Source organism: Gadus morhua, chromosome 4, assembly GCF_902167405.1.
Source record: "Gadus morhua chromosome 4, gadMor3.0, whole genome shotgun sequence".
Taxonomy (NCBI): Eukaryota; Metazoa; Chordata; class Actinopteri; order Gadiformes; family Gadidae; genus Gadus; species Gadus morhua.
In genome coordinates this window covers 25,954,344-25,977,087 of record NC_044051.1, presented here as the reverse complement: position 1 = coordinate 25,977,087, position 22,744 = coordinate 25,954,344, and positions in this window count along the sequence as shown.

Below are 22,744 nucleotides of genomic sequence, written 5' to 3'. Positions count from 1 at the left end.
TACGGCCCGGACAGGAACACTACTCTAAAAAGAAAGAGCACAGAGAACACATTAGGGCATTGGATATCCACACACATCAGGTTGTCTTACAGGAAGTTGGGGCAGTTATTGAACTGCACCCAAAGAGGAAACTAAACAAACCTGTCAGCTGAGTGCCAGGGATTAGTTACGAAGCCATCCGGTAGAGCAACCGTTGCGTAGTGGCACAAGTCACAATGCAGGTAAAAGGGAGGTGACTGAGGCTGAAACAGATATATGGGAGAAATACAGGTCACCCAGCTACATATATATATATATATTATATATACGATAAAATCTTAATCTTAGTAGTTACTGTTGACATTATTTTGGTAACAATGTATACTTTTGATGTACACTTCTAATTGAACATTTTTATGCAATGTCTTTTGTGAATAGATTTGCCAGCTACAACCATCTGATAGCTTTTTGGTCTTTTATTGAGCCTTGTCTCTACAAGATGGTCCGTGTTTCCAGAGCCAAATCAGCTGCCCAGAAAAAAGAAGTGGTCGCACCTGCACGTGCATCAACAGTACTTTATAAGTAGTTACAGATGTAATTATACGTGATGCCATTGCATTTGTATTTGTTGTTTTTGAGCTATACTTTTTTTCTTTTCCTCTCAGAGACAGCTGCTCCAGCCCATAGATTAACTCTTTCTTTTCTCATCCCTTGGCTGATGAATCACAAAGCTCGATCTAAGAGAAAAAGGTAAACATTAGAAATATAACCTCAGCATCATGGGGTAAAAAACAACTTGTTTCTTATGAAGGTAAGTACTTCAACTGTGCTAGAAAAAGCCTACCACCCTGAATGCTTACTGTTATATTCTCTCCCTCTTAAAATAAAGATGTGTTTTTTTTTAAAGCGGACTCCAAGAATCACAATTATTCCAATGTACCTGTACTTCTGCTGTGCAAACGACAATAAATATCTTGTTTATTGAAAAGTTGTAGCCTTGTACTCATTACCTTGACTATATTAAAGGCCCACTATGCAACTTTTTTAGCCAAAATTACATTAAGTATGCAGGTTGAGAGTTATGCTGATGGTTCTGCATCCATTTCTGGGTCGATTGATGGGTGTGTCATTTACCCATGTCGCCTCTCTAGTGAAAAAGCGAATATGCAACTTGATCTGTTCGGACCGAGACAATCCGGATGTGACGCAGCGGAAGTATCCTCGAAAATGTAGTCAGATTGTAGTTTCGAAAATGCTTTACGGCACAGACACACACCCAAACATGGCACCGGCTAGATATAAACAGCCAGTTGTGAGGCAATTGTTGCATTCATCATGGATCAATCGACTGATAAGGGACCCAAGAGGCGACTGTCGGTGGAACAAAAGAAGAATGGACCAGAAAAGAGATCAGACACGAGTGAAAGGGGAACTATGCAACTCTTTTGGCTTGATTTACCTTAATATAACAGGCTAAGAGTCATTGCGATGCTTCTATTATACATTTTTGTTCGATTGTTCGTTGTTTCGACTCCCCCTTGCGCATCTTGGCGGAGAAAAGGAATATGTTTCTGCCGGCGACCCGCGGCCCACTCTCGCGGGAGTCTCGGGTTTCGCGAAGTAACGAATTGCTTTACGGCACAGACCCCCAAACACGGAACCGGCTCGATATAAACACAAGTAACTAAGGGATTGTTACATTCATCATAGATCAGCCGACTAAAAAGAGACAGAGAAACCCAATGTCGGAGGAACAGAAGAAGAGAAAAGGGAGACTGACCGACAGAGAGGCCAGACACAAGTAAACGTTGGGCAAGCTTTTCAGGAATAGCGTGAACTGAAATAAAAAGAAGACTGCCGACTTGGCCGTGTTGCTTTTGAAATTGAAAGTACCCTTTGGTGAACTTTGTCTTCGTGGTATTCTTGATGTTGATAGTCTCTGTACAAATGTGTTTGCTCAACCATTGTGTTGTGAGCCCTGTAAAAATTGTTTTCTCGACCGTTTTGTTGTGAGCCCTGTATGTTTCTAGCTTGCTTGGTTGCAACCATATAAACACCTTTGTTTCCATGGGTGTTTTGCTGTTCGTCTGTCTCGTCCCCCAGAGATACAGACTGAATCCCCGAATCCAGGTTCTTGTTTATTTAGATTATTATGTTGGCCAACACTCTTAGACTGATTGTTCTGTTCAGCCTAAGATAAAACAATTATAATCTAGGATATCAATTCTCCCCGTCAACTATAAAAAAGGATGGATTTATGTTTATTGCAATACAAATACACCATTTAAAAAAATTAGAACCTTGCCTACACTTTATGAACATCTACTTCGGACATGGCTCCACGCATTCGCCGGATTCTTTGAAAACAAATGCACGTGGCTCGCGTAGAAGTGCATGGGGAAGGGTCGTCAACGAGTTGTTACGACAGTGTTGTAAAATATCTACTACGAAGCTGTAGGGGGCGCTGTGTAGAGAAATGTGCGTGCCAAAACCAAGAAAACAGCGAAGAAATGCCCGAAGTTGCATAGTGGGCCTTTAAAGGCCCACTATGTAACTTCGGGCATTTCTTGGCTGTTTCTTGTACAGAGACTATCAACATCAAGAACGCCCCACAGTTTGAAAACCACTGATATACACAAAACAGTGGCTATACTTAAACTATTATTACTCAACACAACAGGCAAACATCAAGGCTGATATAAAACACTCGTTAAGAAATCTTGTTGGCGTTTGCTGTTTCAGCATTGTAATACACGTTCGACAGTGACAGTTAACTGACAGATTAGACTTTGACAGTAGCTAGTAGCTGTTAGACGTAGTTTTCTTACCTTCGTAGCTGTGAATGTAGGTCGCAGCATACAGCCTAAACCCCTTCTCCAATTTGCTTGTCTGAGTTTTTGTTTCCCGACATAAACGATGCACATCTGAGATATTTATTGTTGGCAGCTCCCGTAAACACCGGGTGTAGAACGTTGCCATCTTGGAACCGGAAGCTGATGAGCTGTATTACGGCGAATCAGGAAGTGCTTGTTCAAGTAGCCTATTGATGGCCAATCAAGGGGAGGGCCGGAGGGCCCCTCCCCCCCTCGCCCCCTCCCCCCCTGCACCTGGACTGCTGCTGCCTGACACAACAGCGGCCTCTTAAAATAGCTGAATCAAATCATTAGTCAATCAGAAGTATGTAAATATCTTCCCGGTGGTGTAAGAGGGCGAACAAGGTGTCCTTTTACATCTACGCTTCCAGGCGATTGCAACGGTGACAAACATGAGCATATTTGAACATGTTTAATGGTAGTAATTAGCTGTCGAAATTGGAGGCCTTAATCAATAATGAGCAGCTATTGATTTGCTTCCCGATAGAAATTTGTGACAAATTACATGTTATTTAGCATCTACACGTTGAGCTGAGTCCAATGACACCAAGCATAACACTCTAGCAAATGGTAACATGTATTTGACATGGTACACATATGGTCTAGGACATGATCTTGGTGTGGCAAGAGGGCGAGCTTGATCTCATTGGACTCAGCTCAACCTGTAGATGCTAAATAACATGTACTTTGTCAAAAATCTCCATCGGGAAGCAAATCTATAGCTGGTCATTATTGATAAAGGCCTCCAAAATCGACAGCTAATTACTACCCCGAAACATATTCAAATATGATCATGTGTGGCATTGTTGCAATCGCCTCGAAACGTAGATGTCAAAGGACACCTTGTTTGCCCCGTTACGCCACCGGGAAGATATTTTCATAGGCTACTTCTAATGGATTGATTCATATTTTAAAGAGCCCATGCCATTAAAATCACATTTTTCCTGTTGTTTGTTAAATAACATAGGTCTGAATAAGTTTGTGAGCTGTGGTAAGTTTGAAATCTATGCAGTGTGTCTGCTGAATGCAATAGGCAATGAAAGGAAAAAGGCAGAAGAAATGAGCCAATCTGGATAAGGTGACACTGTGACGTAGCGTTGTCAAACTATTATTCATGGCCCTGCCCACTTGGTTGGTTCGTAACCACCCACAAGAATTCTGAAGGAGTCGTGATTGAGCTAGTGCTAAATGCTAATACGTGTATGGTAGTTGCTTAGTTCGTAGTAACAGGCTAGTTACAGAATTTTGAATGCAATGGCAGAACGACATCGAAGTACATGAACTGCGACGTGCTGCCTGCCGCCGGTTGCCGCGGCGCGAGGCACCACCGCCGCGAAGCACCACCGCCCGGCAGCGGGCAGCCGGGCGGTGGTGCCTTGCGCCGGCAGCAGGCAGCGCGCGGTTCTGTCTACTACAGATTGATGTGGAAGTGGAAGAACCAGAGACGTCGGAGAACCCGACGAAGTCCTTTGTGATTCATTATATCGTCTGGACGTGCACACAGCTTTTGGCCGTGATAATATGTATTATTTGATATAGATATCTATGTATTATATGATATTATTTAGATATAGAGCTCCAGGACTGTAACGCAAGTGTTGTACACTTCCTTGTTATTTGGATAACCGTTCTGCTGTTGGTGTGATGGCGCATAACACGTCGGACTCTCGTCTCTGGTATTTCTACAACGAGACTCGTAGTGGGGGTTATCTCAGCCATGGTTGAGAATGAATTGGGGGAAAGGAACATTGGCTTTGACTCCCTGAAGTAGGCATGAACCACAACATGGAGGAGAAAGGGATTGTTGACCGCGGTCGTCTCCCGCCGGAGCCTCGCTGCCGATGGACCACCGCTTCAGGAGGCGGGGATTAGCGCTGACCGCTGCCGAGGTGGCGGGAAGCAGGGCTCAAGCGGGATACATTCGCGGCCAACAATCCCCTTCTCCTCCATGTCGTGGTTCATGTACTTCAGGGAGTCAAAGCCAAAGTTCCTTTCCCCCAATTCATTCTCAACCATGGCTGAGATAACCCCCACTACGAGTCTCGTTGTAGAAATACCAGAGACGAGAGTCCGACGTGTTGTTTAGATCTTAATAACAACTATATGTATCAAATAATACATATTATCACGGCCAAAACCTGTGTGCAGACGATATAATGAATCGCAAAGGACTTCGTCGGGTTCTCCGACGTCTCTGGTTCTTCCACTTCCACATCAATCTGAAGAAGACGCGGTCGTTTGATCGTCTGGAGGCTCACACAGCTTTTGGCCGTGATAATATATATTATGATATAGATATCTCAGTGATGTTGATAGGTTTTCAATGTAGTGAGTCCCCGGGACCCACAGGTGGCGAGTTGGGTGGGTCCCTGAGAAATTCAATGGGTCCCGACTCCCCAGTTTAAAAAATGTGTTTCTTTTTTATTATTATTCTATTTCTTAAATTAAATTAATAGTGTTAAACTCCTTGATGGTGGGATGATATGGTTAGAGCTGGAGTACTCAACCGTTCATGTTTAACACTAGAAACGCCGGGCCATTTTTACTTACTCCTAGCGCCGCAAGAGGCCTAAGTCATTTTAATGAGAGGCAGTGCATTTGCACCTAATGATCACTAGGTGGCGCCAATGAGCTATTACCGCGTGAGCGCCACATTTGTGTGTGTGTGTGTGTGTGTGTGTGTGTGTGTGTGTGTGTGTGTGTGTGTGTGTGTGTGTGTCACAAGCCTAGTCCTCACGATTTTGTCATAAATGTACATATATTCAATCAGAAGGATTGCAAAAAAAGCCTGTTTGATTTGCTCATTCATCACGAATGAGCACAGCATCGAGCAGTGGAAACGTGGGTTTATTTGCTATGAAGTTCGTATTTTTAATTGTTGAAATGAAATCAGCGGTGACGAGCTAGTTGTTTTGGTAGCGGCTAAATTAGCATGTCGCGATACTTTGTACAGGGGATCACGTCTGCGCCAAGTAGATGCGCAGAGGGTTGAAACAGCGCTTGTCCGATCTGCTCACAAGAAGGTTTCTTTGGCCAGTTACTGTGATTAAACACGAGTTGTTTAATGTTCACTATGTATCGTTTTTCATGGGGAAAATGAGATGCGTCCCCGGGACGCATGGAGAGTGAGTTTAGTGCGTCCTTTCAGATTTTAATGTGTCAGGGACGCAGGACGCGTACCTAGCAACATCACTGATATCTATGTATAAAATGGGTTAGCCATTGCGATACATCCACCGTAAACAGAGCGCATGGTACCGTGGCTACAAGCTGCTCAGGGCCAGGTGATAATATATATTATAGATTATATGATATAGATATCTATGTATAATATGGGTTTATAAGAGCCATTGCGATACATCCACCGTAAACAGAGCGCATGCAGGGCCAGGTGATAATATACATCATATATTATATTATATTATATAGATATCTATGTATAATATGGGTTTCTACGAGCCATTGCGATACATCCACCGTCAACAGAGCGGCGAGCGCATGGTACTGTGGCTACAAGCTGCTCAGGGCCACACCCCCACCCCCCTCCTTGACCTGCCTTGACACGCCCACCGTAACCAGAGCGCATTGTACTGTGGCTACAAGCTGCTCAGGGCAACACCCCCACCCCCCTCCTTGACCTGCCTTGACACGCCCACCGAAACAGCGCGTTTGGGGGAAGCTCAATGTGCGACTGGTTTGGAGTGGCTGTAACTCTGCACCACGGCTGAATTTCGGGGACGTCTTTGAATACTGTGTTTGTAGCCCACTAATACCTATATTAAAGCATCCATAAATAGCATGGCATGGGATCTTTAAGCTTCTCGGAGTGAGAATTTAAGCGGCTGTAGCAGAAGTGTTGAGTCGAAAGATGATATCAACACATTTATAGATTGTATACATTATGATTCTTCCTCATAACTATCCAACCAAACATCCTTCACATTCACAGAGCGAAGATTATGAAAGTCCTGCCCTCGGTCGGACCCCGAGGGCAGGCCCCCCCTTCGTGCACTCGGGGTCCGACTGGGCCAAGTTTCGGTGTGGAGGTCCCAGTTAGCCCCTAGAATTCCGCCCTCTTGGTCTGACCGGGCCAAGTTTCGGTGCGGGGCTCCCAGTTAGGCCATAGAATTCGTGCCCTCGGGGTCCGACCAGGCCAAGTATCGGTGCGGGGGTCCCAGTTGGGCCATAGAATTCCTGCCCTCGGGGTACGACCGGGCCAAGTTTCGGTGTGGGGGTCCCAGGTAAGCCCTAGAATAAGTTTTTGTATTTAAATTTCAGGGGGGTAGAACCTTCTTATCTCAAAAACTGTTTTTCCACCACATTCTGAACTATTAAGTCTTGCAGGCGACACTTCTGAGGGGCTTTGTCCAAATGACAGTCCATTTGGGGAAAAAAAAAATATCTAAGGGATCTAGAACTCCAAATCTCTGATATGTCATTCTTGGGACACCGGGAAATGTGTGTAAACATTTTAGCATCCTTAGCTATCTCGAAAAGGCCGGAAAGGGGGCGTGACCTCCAACAGTAGGGCAAATGTACATAAGACAGGTTCGTTTCTAGTCCCCATTTTTTGTGGGATGGAGGTGTACATTTGTGGCTTAAGGTGTGTAGACACATAGAAGTCTGGGGTCAAAAGGTCAAAAGGAGCCGGCACCACGCCGCTTATGAGATAACAAAAAGTTAATGTGTATTTCTCTCGTAACTTTTTGTCATTATTAAAGAGAGGCCTGATTCTCAGGTATGCATGTTGGATGGCTACGGTGTAGGTCTGGGAAGGACTTCAGGCCAAAATCTTGCAAGCGAGCCACTGGGTGAGGTGCAACGAGATGAAGCACTTGCTGAGTCATTCCCTGCAGGGCTGGAGCCACAGGTTGATGCGCATGCGTCCTTTGTGACCCCCTTTGATATATAAGAGACCCTAAGGTATAGCTTACTTGAAAATGTTCTCGTCTCAGTCACCTATTCCATCACTTCCTTTAGGGCTTCGGCCTCCTAATTGAATGAGCCTCTTTCATACATATGATACCACCACCCCTGGGACGTGGCAACAATTATCCAAATCCATATGGGGAAGGGGGGGGGGGGGGGGGGTACTTGTGGACAGTAGGGGTGTACAAGTAATACAACAACCTGTGGATTTTAACCTGTTCCTCTGGATTGCGCTATGTTTGACTCTCACGGTACGAGCGCATCTCTGCCGCTCCGTTACTCGGTAACGGAGATGTTACGTCTACGGATCTTCTCAAGGACCCAACCACCTCAGCTTGCATCCCACCAGGACATTCTCAAACGACCAAAATACATCCACCGAGGCTCTGGACGGAATTTTCAGTACACTCACACCAGCAACAAAAACATCCGCTCCTTCTGGTCCACTGGGCCCCGCCCCCCTCCTCGCACAGCCCGTACGGTCAGTCCCGTCAATCACAGTGTACTGTCCCCTCTGCTCAAAGCAACCTGCTACACTCCACTCACCTGTCTGAAACTCTGTCTGCTGAACACCAGATCCCTCAGTAATAAGGCCCTTTTGATAAATGACTTTATTGTTGACCAGAGCCTAGATATTCTCTGACTCACTGAGACCTGGCAACAACCAAATGACTTCTCCCATCTAAATGAAGCTGTCCCACCAGGTTTTTCGTTTATTAGTAAACCCCGGGTTAATGGGAGGGGGGGTGGCCTTGCTCTCCTCCATCGTGATAACATCAAAGTCACCACTGTCACAGTCCCCCTTCATTCCTCCTTTGAATGTCTAGCTGTAAAACTCTCAGGCCCCAAACCCACTATCATTGTCACCATTTACAGACCACCAAAAACCTCAGCCGTTTTCCTCAATGAATTCTCATCACTACTTACATCTGTATGTGCAATGTCCCCCACTGTTATCCTCCTTGGTGATTTCAACATCCACATTGACAACCCATCCTGTACTTTTGCTAATGACTTCACATCACTTCTGGACTGTCTTGGCATCACACAACATGTCAACCTCCCAACCCATAACAAAGGTCACATTCTGGATTTAATCTGCTGCACTGACATCACTCCCACTAACCTTGATGTCATTGATTTCCCCATCTCTGACCACAAAGCTGTACTTTTTGACATTCATACCCAACTACACAAAACCAAGGAACAACGGACCATCTCCTTCAGAAACATCAAACTTATCAACACCACAGACCTCTCCACCATGATCAGCTCCTACCCCAACCCTCCCCCAGCTTCCTCCCTGACTGACCTGGTGACTCACTACAATAACTGCCTCTCCTCCTCCCTCACCACCCTGGCCCCCCTGAAAACCCGCTCAGTCTCATTCACCCACACTGCTCCCTGGTTCACTCCTCATCTGCGCCAGCTCAAAGCCACTGGTCGTCGACTGGAGCGACTCTACAATAAGACTCAACTCACTGTACACCGCAAAATGTATTCGGACCACCTCCATCACTACAAGAATGCCCTCACCACTGCCAAAACCTCATACTACTCCAACCTCATCAACACTGGTACAGGCAACAGCAGAGTCCTCTTCTCAACATTCAGCCACTTACTTCAGCCTCCTAAATCTCTCCCTCCAGACATTTCCACCACCCAATGCACTGCGTTCCTTGACTTCTTCAGCTCTAAAATCAACACCATTCACCAACAACTGGCCTCATCTCGCACCCCCTCTGATGACCCACCCTGGATGATCACCTCTGGCCAACCTCTCATCAGCTCCCTCTCTGACAAAGTCAAAGTCAAAGTCAAAGTGTGTTTATTGTTGCATGTACCAAATTGCTTCAACACAGCAAAATTCTTACGACTTGGCAAGCATCATTCATCTACGCAGTAGACGTCATACATATAACAAAAATAACATAAAACTCTAAAACAATATGACAATAAAATGTAACATTTAACATACAACAATTTAAAAAACAACATATATCTCTGTAGCAGAGTACAGTAGAAGGGCTAGCAGCAGTTTAAGTGTGAATAGAGAATAAGTTAAAAAATAAATGCTAAGCATAAGTTAAAAGTTTTTAAAATTGTGCAAATATATCTATGAAGTGAATTGTATGAGTGGGGGAGCAGGGAGTAGGTGGAGGTGGCAACTGTTCAGAGGTTCAGTGTTTCTGATTCAGAAGCCTTACAGCCAGGGGGAAAAAGCTATTTGTGAGTCTGGTAGTCCGTGTTCGGATGCTCCGGTAGCGTCTACCAGACGGCAGCAATGAGAACAGTCCATAGCCTGGGTGGCTGTTGTCCTTTAGAATCCTTTTTGCTTTCCTCAGGCATCTACTGTTGTAGATGCCTTGCACGGAGGGGAGATGGCTGCCGGTGATACGCTCCGCTGTCTTCACCACCCTCTGCAGGGCCTTGCGGTCGGCAGCGGAGCAGCTACCATACCAGGCAGTGATGCAGCCTGAGAGGATGCTCTCAATGGTGCATCTGTAAAAGTTTGTTAAAGTTTTCTTGAGTCTCCTCAAGAAGTATAGCCGCTTCTGTGCAGTTTTGACTGCTGAGCCTGCCTGCATGGACCAGGTTAGGTCATCCTTGATGTACACACCGAGGAATTTGAAGTTGGAGACTCTCTCCACTTCAGCTCCCTCGATGTGTATGGGGTCCTGACCCCCCCTCTGCAGCTTCCTGAAATCCACGATCATTTCCTTGGTTTTGCAGACGTTGAGAGACAGGTTGTTGTCTTGGCACCATTCTGCCAAGACCCTTACCTCATCTCTATAGGCGGTCTCATCGTTGTTAGGGATGAGACCCAGGATGGTAGTGTCGTCTGCAAACTTCAGGATGATGTTGGAACTGTGTGTTGCCACACAGTCATGCGTGTACAGGGAGTACAGGAGGGGACTGAGTACGCAGCCCTGGGGGGCCCCGGTACTCAGGGTCAGTGAGGAGGAGGTGTGGTTGCCCATTCTCACCACCTGGGGTCTGCTCGTCAGGAAGTCCAGGATCCAGTTGCACAGGGGTGTTTTAAGACCCAGGCCCCTGAGCTTCGGGACGAGCTTGGCAGGCACAATAGTGTTGAATGCTGAGCTGTAGTCCACAAACAGCATCCTCACATATGTGTTGCTCTTTTCCAGGTGGGAGAGGGTGGCGTGTGTAGCTAGGGCAATGGCATCGTCTGTTGATCGGTTTGGACGGTATGCAAACTGAAAGGGGTCCAGGGTGTTGGGAAGGGTAGAGCAGATGTGGGTTCTGACCAGCCGCTCAAAGCACTTCATAATTGTGGAGGTCAGTGCTACAGGGCGGTAGTCATTCAAGCAGATTACTGATGTTTTCTTTGGTATGGGGATTATGGTGGCCTGTTTGAAGCAGGTGGGGACTTCAGACAGATGCAGTGATAAGTTGAATATGGAGGTGAATACCTCCGCAAGCTGGTCAGCGCACCCCCTGAGGACGCGGCCTGGGACTCCATCGGACCCCGATGACTTCCGGGGGTTCACCCTTTGGAGCTCTCGCCTCACGTCAGCCACGGTCAGGGACAGAGTGTAGTCGTCCTGGTCCTCGGCCAGTCTTGCTGAAGGAAGGGGGTTGGTTGCCTCAAACCTTCCGTAAAAGGTGTTGAGGTCGTCAGGGAGAGAGGCGGCAGGCTGATCATCACTGCTATTTCTCCCTTTATAGCCAGTGATGTGTCGCAGGCCACCCCACAGGCGTCGGGGGTCAGAGCTGAGGTAGGTGGACTCCAGCTTGTCCCTGTATTCTCTCTTTGCATCTCTGATGGCCGTCCGCAGGTCACATCTGGACTTCCCCAAAGCCTCCTGGTCACCAGAGTTAAAGGCAGAGGACCGTGCTTTGAGCTTAGCACGGACATTACCATTTACCCAGGGCTTTTGGTTTGGGAAGGTCCTAACACTGACCCTAGGTACGACATCATCAATGCATTTGGAGATGTATGAGGAGACAGAGTCTGTGTATTCATTGATGTCCCCATCAGCTGCAACAAAGAACATCTGCCAATCTGTTGTGTCAAAGCAGTCCTGCAGAGTGCTAATGGCTTCAGCACTCCAGCGTTGAACTGCCCTAGAAACCGGTTTTTCCTGTTTTAGGCGCTGTCTGTAGGTAGGGATAAGCATAATGGAGGTGTGATCCGATTTTCCGAAAGCGGGGCGGGGGAGGGGTTTGTAACACTTTCGAATCTGTGAGTAGCAATGGTCAAGAATCTGATCACCCCGGGTAGGAAAGTTTATGTGTTGATAGTACTTCGGTAAAACTTTCTTCATATTGGTCCTATTGAAGTCTCCAACAACAATAGAAACCGCCTCAGGGTGAGCATCCTCAAGTCCATTAATTACTCTGTAAAGTTCCTCTAACGCGCACGTTTTGTCCGCCTGCGGTGGAATGTATACTGCTGTGACAATAACGGAGCTGAATTCCCGTGGGAGGTAGAAGGGGCGAACTTTAATCGATAACAGCTCCAGGTCTGGTGAGCAGTGTGCTGAAAGTGCAACAACATCCGAGCCCCAGCGAGAGTTAACCATCAAGCATACCCCTCCTCCCCTTTTTTTACCTGACTCGGAAGTCCTGTCCTGCCGGTAGATGGAGAAGCCGGTCGGAGTGACGGCAGAGTCAGGCACCATAGGATCCAGCCAGGTCTCGGTAAACGCCAGTACACAACAGTTTGCAATGTCCCGCTGGAATTCAATCCGTGCGTGTAGCTCGTCCAGTTTATTGTCCAAAGATTGCACATTCGCTAGTAGAATGCTTGGAAGCGGTGGGTTGCAGTATCTCGTCCGAGATCTGCACAGGATGCCGGCTCGCTTGCCTCTCTTCTTTCTCTTCCGTCGGCGTATTGGTAGGCATACCGGCGGTAAGACAAAGGAGTCACAGCAAGCACTCCGGTAAGTTGAGAAAAACTCCGTTTTAAGTGACGAACGAATTTCCAAAAGTGCCAGTCGATCATACTGAATGAGCGACAGTGCAGTACGTACAAAAAAACTAGCAATAAAAACAATTATAAACATAAAGCTGCGTAGTGCATGCGGAGCCATTGTCAGTGCGACCATCCTCTCGGCGCACCCTCTCTGTGTGACTTCACCCTAGTAACAGAACAGACCGTTTCAGAACTCATCCGCAAAGCCAAAACCACCACCTGTCAGCTCGATCCTCTTCCCACCTCCCTTGTCAAAGCATGTCTTCCGTCCATCTCCCCCATGATCACCAACATAATTAACTCCTCCCTCACTACTGGTACTGTACCCCCCACTCTCAAGCTGGCTGCCATCACTCCCATCCTAAAAAAACCTGGTGCTGACCCAACTGACCTTAACCATTACCGGCCCATCTCCAATCTCCCTTTCATCTCCAAAACACTTGAAAGGGTGGTTGCCGCACAACTACAGTCCCACCTCGACACTAACAATCTCCACCAACCGTTCCAATCTGGCTTCCGTCCAAAACACAGCACTGAAACAGCCCTAGTCAAAATCACCAACGACCTCCTCCTTGCAGCCGACTCTGGATTACTCACCATTCTCATCCTCCTCGATCTCAGCGCAGCATTCGACACCATCTCCCACCCTCTGCTACTGGACCGCCTAGCTGGTATTGGGATCACTGGTGCTGCACTCTCCTGGTTTACATCCTACCTCACCGGCCGTCAACAATTTGTTCAACTAAGCAACCACAAGTCTGGGTGTTCAGGTGTCTCACTGGGCGTCCCCCAGGGGTCAGTCTTGGGTCCACTCCTCTTCACCACTTACCTCCTCCCGCTGGGCACACTCCTCCGTCACCATGGGGTCCATTTTCATTGCTACGCTGACGACACACAGGTCTACATCTCCACCAAACCCACCGCTGCCATCCCCCCCACCTCCCTCATCACGTGCCTGGAAGAGATCCGGAGCTGGTTGAGCAGGAACTTCCTGAAACTCAATGGAAACAAGACCGAGGCCCTGCTCATCGGATCCAAATCCACCCTCACTAAATCACAACACACCCCAGCTCCACTCATAATTATCGATGGATTCCCAGTACCCTTCTCCTCCAAAGTCAAGAGCCTCGGCGTCATCCTGGACAACACCCTCTTATTCGCACCCCATATTCACAACATCACCCGGACTGCATTCTTCCACCTCCGCAACATCGCCAGACTCCGCCCATCACTGACCCAATCCAGCGCTGAAATCCTAGTTCACTCATTTGTCACATCACGCATAGACTACTGCAACGCCCTCCTCACCGGACTCCCCACCAAACTTATCAACAGACTGCAGATCATTCAGAACTCAGCCGCCCGGATCATCACCCGCACCAAATCATCTGACCACATCACCCCTGTCCTCATTCAACTTCACTGGCTCCCAGTACACTACCGCATCCAATACAAAACCCTACTCCTCACCTACAAAGCTCTCCACAACCTAGCCCCCAGTTATCTCTGCGACCTCCTCCAAGAATACACTCCCTCCCGCTCCCTCCGCACAACCTCTGCTGGACTACTATGCATCCCCACATCACGACTCACTTCAATGGGTGCCCGGTCATTCAGCTGTTCAGCACCCAGGCTCTGGAACTCCCTCCCCCCACACATAAAACAGTCAGACACCATTTCAACCTTCAAGTCACAACTCAAAACTCACTTGTTCAAACTCGCACACAACGTCTAACTGATCACTGTTTTGATTGTTTTTTTTTAATTTATTCATTATTGCTTATGTTTATTTATTTATTTTTTATTATTATTATTATTTTTTTTTTTCCACAATGTCTTGCTTTTTAAAAAATTTATGATGACTATATGCTCTGTAAGGTGACCTTGGGTGTCTTGAAAGGCGCCTCTAAATTAAATGTATTATTATTATTATTATTATTATAACGATAATTGGATAAAAGCTATAGTCTACTTATAATATAACAAAATAATTGTACATTTATATAATATATATTTTAATATTTAATTAATTCAATACAATAACGGCTGTAAACATGTGACATGCCTAGGTTTTATGGCCTTTTCTTTTCAATGGGCCTGCGTCCACGTCACGTAACTCTCATGGTTGCTATTTCAGCCCCCTCTGCTCCTTAAATGGCTCCAAACCACGTGGGCGGCAACGGAGCTGCAGTCAATTATGTTGTTTTTGTCATAGGGTCCGCTGGTTAGGAAATAGACAGATATTCCAAGGATTCCTTCGAAAGGCACCTTGGAATATGTATCTATTCTCCGCAGTTTAGACGTAATTAATAAGTTACTTTTTTAATGAACTTGACTCAGGTATTTTTAATCGCTGTCTGGTGGCTTGTTACGTCACTCTGAGACACGCATGGACAAATTTTATAGTGACACACAGCCTATAACCTATTTTTGAAAGCAAAACATTGATTTAACGAGGCAGGGTTATTTGAAACAATTAATTGAATATGTGTGAGTGGCCATTCTTCCTCTTGAGTGTGTTGTTAGTACCACATAGTAGGACAGGTCTACATTGGTCTGGGGTGTCTGGGTCCCATAACTCGGAAGCTATTGAGCAAAAAGCAATTTCCCATAGGAAATTAATGGGATTCTTAAAATATTTTAAAAATAGACAAAATATAAATTTTTAGTGTGGTGTGTATTGTTAGTACCACATAGTCGGACAGGTCTACATTGGTCTGGGGCCTCTGGATTAGTATATAATCCCCCCCTGTTTGGGCGCTTTTTAAAATAAATTGCATCCGGTGGCCTGTAGGGGGCGCAGGGAGGCGGGTGTATAGAGGGGAATCATTGTTGCCTGTATAGTCAATGGAATGTGATTAGTACACGTGCGTGCGTGTGTGCTTGAAGGCGCTAATGTTTTGATGTGTGTCTGTTGTGGTGGGTGTGTTTTTTCGTAAGGGGTGGGCTTGCAGTGTGTGTGTGTGTGTGTGTGTGTGTGTGTGTGCAACGCAGTCGCCAAGAAAAAACGTTGACAGTGCATGTTTCCATGAAGACTGGATACGTCGCATTTCAACGTAAAATAGCGTGTTATACCTACAGTATCCACGTGTGCCGCTGTGGCTGCGGGTTTCGTGGTTTGGGTTTCACGGGTTTCGCGCCAAATTGTGGACACGATTGTTGAGGGGGGGGGGAGAGGTAGACTGTTGTTGACCGGGGAGGGGGGGGGGAAGACACGATTGTTGAGGGGGGGGGGGACACGTTTGTTGAGGGGGGGGGGGGGGGACACGTTAGTTGAGGGGGGGGGGGGGGGGGGGGGGGGAGACACGTTTGTAGGGGGGGAACACGTTTATTGAGGGGGAGGGGGGACACGTTTGTTGAGGAGGGGGACACGCTCGACAACGAGAGTTGGTCTTTATTGAACGCTCGACAACGAGAGTTGGTTTTTATTGAACGAGACTTCAACACGTAACAGCTGCCCAAAACAATGGACACGTCACTCTCGGTGACGGTGTCGACAACAATGAACACATGAACAATGAACATGTTAATAGAACAACACACAACCACATAACATCCCGAACCCATTAACCCCACTTAAACCTAACAACAAAACAAGTTAACAAAAGTCCCTTTTGTCAACTGACAACCCCAATTCCCAAAATCCCCCGCGGCTCCGGAACACGGCGTCCACACCCGTGGTCGCCACAATATATATATTTTTTCATTTTACATTCCCCTCTGCCTTGGAGCAAAGCCTGACCCTGAAAACGTTTTCTTCTCCATTCGAAATGAATGGGGGAATAGCACCAACAGGGGGCCATACGTTCTCCTAGCATTTGGTGAAATTGTTACGTAGCCTATATTAATCTTTATTATCTGAATGGGAAATGCAATATTTTAGGACAGATACACCATTAAACGCGTTTCTAATGACATTTCTAGCGAGAAATTTACCTTTTCCTTGCATAATCTTCAGTCAGTGAATGTGTATGATCTTTATTAATCTTTATTATCTGAATGGGAAATGCAATATTTTAGGACTGATTCACCGTTAAACGTTTTTCTAATAACATTTCTAGCGAGAAATATACTTTTTACTTGCATAATCTTCAGTCAGTGATTGTGTTTTATAGTTATTAGGAAGATTTTATCGGCTCGCTCGCATGTTTCAATGACGTCAGGTTGTTAGGGAAGCTGCTTTCGCTAAACTAGCAGCTCACGTGTTTCCTGCGTTTGTGTTATTAAACTGTTACTTTAAGTAACTTTTAATGATATCATCTTGTTAGAAACACGTATATCTGAGAGCCAACCCATTCGCCAAAAGCATACGTTGACAGTGTTCGTTTTCATGAACACTGGATTACGTCGCATTTCAACATAAAATAGCGCGTTATACCTACAGTATGTATTGTATAATCTTTATGAAAACTCAGTCAGAACTATTAAACACCAGAGGATGGGCGGGGTTGGGCCGTGGACACACACACACACACACACACACACACACACACACAAAACACACACACAATGCATTTCGCCGCTAAAACAACAAAAGAAAAAGTTCCCTCAAATATTATTACTTTACAAACATTGGCCAAAATGGAATATCTTTTTTTATTTGGGCTGCTTCTTAGACATTTTGGGTGGATTTTGAACTATATGTGGGCAGGGCGTTTTTTGCTGGACCTGGCAACCCTGCGCTGTTGCCCGAGGTGCTGAAATGCTCCGAAACCGATCCGGATCATGGCCAAAAGACTTGTATGCCCCCCCCCCCCTCTTTCAATAAATACTATGGCAGAATAAAGAACAAATTCATGCATTATCATTCAACTTGAACATGTGTTTTTACAGTAGGCTATAGAGTGGTGGAGGGATGACGTATGTTGGCCAACCCGGAAGTGAGCGTTGGCCTGGGTTCCCTTGACAACAAGCCAACGGATTTTTCCATTTGAGAAAATTTAGCATTTTTGAAGCACCTCCTCAAAAACTGAAAATAAATAAATCAATAAAAATAACCATGCGCCAAAGAACGAAACATAAACCAATGCATTCTGAATGGGAGTGTTTCTCCGATTTTTCCATGCTACACAGAACGAAATGCAAACCCATGCAAATAAAGGCTCCATCGTCATAATAATTTAAATATAATTAAGAGTGTGTAGGGTATGTATTCTATTTTTTTCCGATGGGGCTGTGTCCACGTCACTTGTCATAGTTGCTATGGTGGTTGCAACCGCCTCCTCTAATCCTTACATGGCTCTAAAAACCACGCGGCAAAGGAGCTGCCGTCAATTGTGTTGTTTTTGTCGTAAACTAGGGTCCGATGGTTAAAAAATAGACAGATATTCCAAGGTATCCTTAAAAGGCACGTTGGATGTTTTTATTTTCTGCAGTTTAGACTTCGTCTATCACCTATTTTTGAAAGCAAAACACCAAGCTCATTGATTTAACCAGGCAGGGTTATTTGAAGCAATTAATTAAATATGTGTGAGAGGTCAGTCCTCCTTCTGAGTTTGCTTCCTATTTATGTCTAGTGTACACCCCTACTGTCCACAAGCACCCCCCACCCCATATGGATTTGGAGAATTGTTGCCACGTCCCAGTGGTGGTGGTATCATATATATGAAAGAGGGCATTCAATTATACTGCAACGATCAATTAGAAGGCCGAAGCCCTAAAGGAAGTGATGCAATAGGTGACTGGGGTCTCTTATATATACTGTAAAAGGGGTTCTCAAAGGACGCATACGCATCAACCTGTGGCTCCAGCCCTACAGGAAATGACTCAGCAAGTGCTCCATCTCGTTGCAGCTCACCCAGCGGCTCGCTTGGAAGATTTTGGCCTGAAGTTCTTCCCAGACCTACACCCTAGCCATCCAACATGCATATCTGAGACTCAGGCCTCTCTTTAATAATGACAAAAATTTATGGGAGAAATGCACATGAACTTTTTGTTATCTCATAATCGGCGTGGTGCCGGCTCATTTTGACCTTTTGACCCCAGACTTCAAAAACGTGGCCACAGGCCAGCTGTGTCTGCACACCTTAAGCCACAAATGTACACCTCCATCCAACAAAAAATGGGGACTTGAGACTAACCTCTGTCTTATGTATATTTACTCTACTGTTGGAGGTCATGACCCTTTTCCGGCCTTTTCGAGATAGCTAGGGATTCTAAAATGTTTACACACATTTCCCGGCGACCCGAGAACGACCTATCCGAGATTTGGAGTTCTAGCCCTTAGAGAAAAAAAAATTCTCAAATGGACTGTTATTTGGATAAAGCCCCTCAGAAGTGTTGCCTGCAAGATAGGCCTAGTGGTTCAGAATGTAGGCGCCTCAATTATGTCAAAAAACATAGATAGATGTCTTAGTCAGGCGTGACTCATCCACTCACAGCACGCTGGGCTGCAGGAGTTTAGCAATCCTGCTAGCAACATGATAGTCTACGTTGCAGAGTCTAGAACAGCAGATGGGTTAGCTGAACCAGGATCTATTGCACCAATTGTTTCAGAGCTGAGTGTTAACCGGACTCCCTCTGCAATTAACGCTGTACCTATATGTACGGTGGTGCAAAACCGCATGTCAAATCGCATGGTAAATCGCATGTCAAATCGCATGGTAAATCGCATGTCAAATCGCATGGTAAATCGCATGACAAATCGCATGTCAAATCGCATGGTAAATCGCATGTCAAATCGCATGGTAAATCGTATGACAGAGCAGAGTGTTAACCGCACTCCCTCTGAAATTAACGCTGTACCTAGTACAGGTGTGCAAAATCGCATGGAAAATCGCATGATAAACCGCACGTCAAATCAAATACTAACAACTAACCGGACTCCCCCTGAAATTAACACTGTACCTATATGTACGGTGGTGCGGCCTCGCACTGTCTCGAGGTGTAAAACCCGCAGGCGAGGGCCGCGACCAGTATGTCGAATTCTCGCGATCCCATTGATCGCCTCAGAGCTGAGTGTTAACCAGACTCCCTCTGAAAATAACGCCGTACCTATATGTACGGTGGTGTGGCCTCGCGCTGTCTCGAGGTGTAAAACCCGCAGGCGAGGGCCGCAATCAGTATGTCGAAACCGCGGCATCCCCTTGACCGCTTCAGAGCTGAGTGTTAACCGGACTCCCTCTGAAAATAATAAAAAGGAAGCACTCAGAATAGGGTTCATGAACATAGGGTCACTTTCATCGAAGGCGCTCTTGGTCCATGATCTAATTATTGATAAAAAGATCGACATACTGGGGCTTTGTGAAACCTGGTTAAAACCAGATGAGTTTCTAGCCCTAAACGAAGCTACTCCACCCCATTACGTTAGCACCCAAGTATCTAGAGAAGTTAAGAAAGGTGGTGGAGTAGCCCTGATATCTAATTCTAAGCTTAATTTAAAGCCAAAGAATAGATATATTTTCAGATCCTTTGAGGTGCTAGCGCTCTGCACCTCAGCTCCCCGAGAAGCGAAACGAGTTCCAGACTCTTTCGTTTTAGCTGTAGTATACCGTCCCCCAGGACCGCATTCTGTTTTTGTTGATGAGTTTTCTGACTTTGCAGCTGATCTGGCTACATACTCAGACAATATTTTGCTTATTGGGGATTTCAACATTCATGTGAATAACCCGTCTGATGCCCTCGCAAGGGCTTTTCTGTCCATTACAGATACGCTTGGCTTCAAACAGCTCGTCCAGCACCCAACCCACATCGGTGGAAACACGCTGGATCTCGTTCTGACCCGCGGTGTAGACATTTCACAGCTAGTGGTCTCTTCCTACACCTCAGCTTTATCAGACCACTTTTTGCTCACTTTCCAGGTGGTGGTATCCTGCCCCTGTGACGATCAGCAAGCTACTTTCAGCTGTCGCCGCATCACACCTGCAACCATTACAGCTATGGCAGATAAGTTATCTGGTTCACTTGCACCTCTCTGTAACTATAATGGTTCTGTGGAGTGCCTTACTGATGACCCCAACATTGCCTTGTCTGTTGCCATTGATTCAGTTGCTCCGAACGTAACTAAAAAACGAACATTGAAAAAACCAGCCCCCTGGTTTAATGCAGAAACGCGCATTTTGAAGCGAAATTGCAGGATCCTTGAACGCAAATGGCGCTCGACTAAACTTGAGGTCTTTCATCTTGCATGGCATAACAGTCTGCTCACCTATAAGGGTGCGCTGACTACTGCCAGGAATGCCTACTTTTCCAGTATCATTAATTTGAATAGAAACAATCCTAAGTTTCTTTTTGACACGGTGAGGAGTCTCACTCAGAAACAAACTCAGACCGTAGGCTCATCGATCGTGGCAGGTGAATTCATGGATTTCTTTGAGAATAAGATTCAATCAATTAGAGAGGAAATTGATGCTTGCCGTGCGGCTAATCCTACACATCCTGTGGGGCAGGATGGGGTCCTGCCAAGTAGGATGGTGAACTCTGACGCAACTCTCGAGTTCAAGGCAATTCCTTTGGTGGAACTTGAAAGGGTGATAAAGGCATCAAAGCCAACAACTTGTATGTTGGATCCTCTCCCTTCCAGGGTTCTTAAGGAACTTCTTCCAACGGTGGGGCCTGCAATCCTCTCGCTTATGAATCTTTCATTTTCAACAGGAATTGTTCCCTCCAATTTCAAGGCTGCAGTGTTAAAACCGCTACTCAAAAAGCCTGGCCTAGATCCTGAATTAGTCAGGAACTATCGGCCTATATCGAATCTGCCCTTCCTGTCCAAGGTACAGGAAAGGATTGTAGCAAAGCAAATTGTTGATTATTTGACGAGGAACAATCTCTTTGAACCTTTCCAGTCGGGGTTCAGGAATTTCCACTCAACTGAAACTGCTATTACAAGAGTTGTAAATGACATCCTTCTAGCTTTGGATAAAAATACAAGCACAATGCTTGTGTTATTGGATCTGAGCGCTGTGTTTGATACGATCGACCACAGCACTCTTCTTCACCGTCTTGAACACTATGTTGGTTTCGGGGGTACGGCTCTTGGTTGGCTTGAATCGTACCTCACAGATAGAACCCAATTTGTGCTTCATGAGGGTGCAGAATCAAAGCACTGTAAATTACGCTTCGGCGTACCACAAGGGTCGGTTCTTGGTCCATTACTTTTTGCAATTTACATGCTTCCCCTGGGCGACGTTATCCGCAGCTTCGGAATTAGTTTCCATTGCTATGCGGATGACACCCAGCTCTACATTCCTGTAGATTCCGGGGACTCGGCCCAGATTCAAAGGGTTGAGTCCTGTCTGGCTGCTGTGAAGGGCTGGATGTCACAAAACTTCCTACAGCTTAATTCTGGGAAGACAGAGCTGGTAGTTATCGGCTCGAAGCGGGACCGGGAAGAGTTTGAGGATGTCTCTCTGTGGTTGGATGGCTTCGCCATCTCACAGAGTGCGTCCGTCAGAAATCTTGGTGTCCTGTTTGACCCTCAATTATGCTTTGACCAACATATAAGAAGTATAACTAGAATTGCCTTTTTCCATCTGAGAAACATTGCAAGAATCAGACCAATGTTATCTGCAGTGGATGCAGAGACACTGATTCATGCATTTGTTTCGTCAAGACTGGACTATTGCAATGCACTGTTCTCGGGATTACCGAACTCTACCACAAAAAGTCTACAGTTGGTACACAATGCGGCAGCTAGACTGCTGACCAGAACGAGAAAGTTTGATCATATTACACCTATTCTCGCCTCTTTACACTGGCTACCAATAACTTTCAGATCAGACTTTAAGGTGCTATTGCTAACCTATAAAGCCTTGCATGGATTATCTCCATCCTACCTGAAGGACCTGATTATTCCTTATAGTCCTTCTCGGTCCCTCCGGTCTTCGGGAGCGGGCCTTCTTTCATTGCCGAAGGTTAAAAAGAAATCGGCTGGACAGAGAGCGTTTGCCTATCGAGCCCCCTTCCTATGGAATAGGCTGCCATCAGTGATCAGGGAAGCTGACTCTGTGGAGCTATTCAAAGGAAAGCTCAAAACGCACCTCTATAATCTTGCATTTGGAGTGTGAAAACGACAGATGCGAAGTGA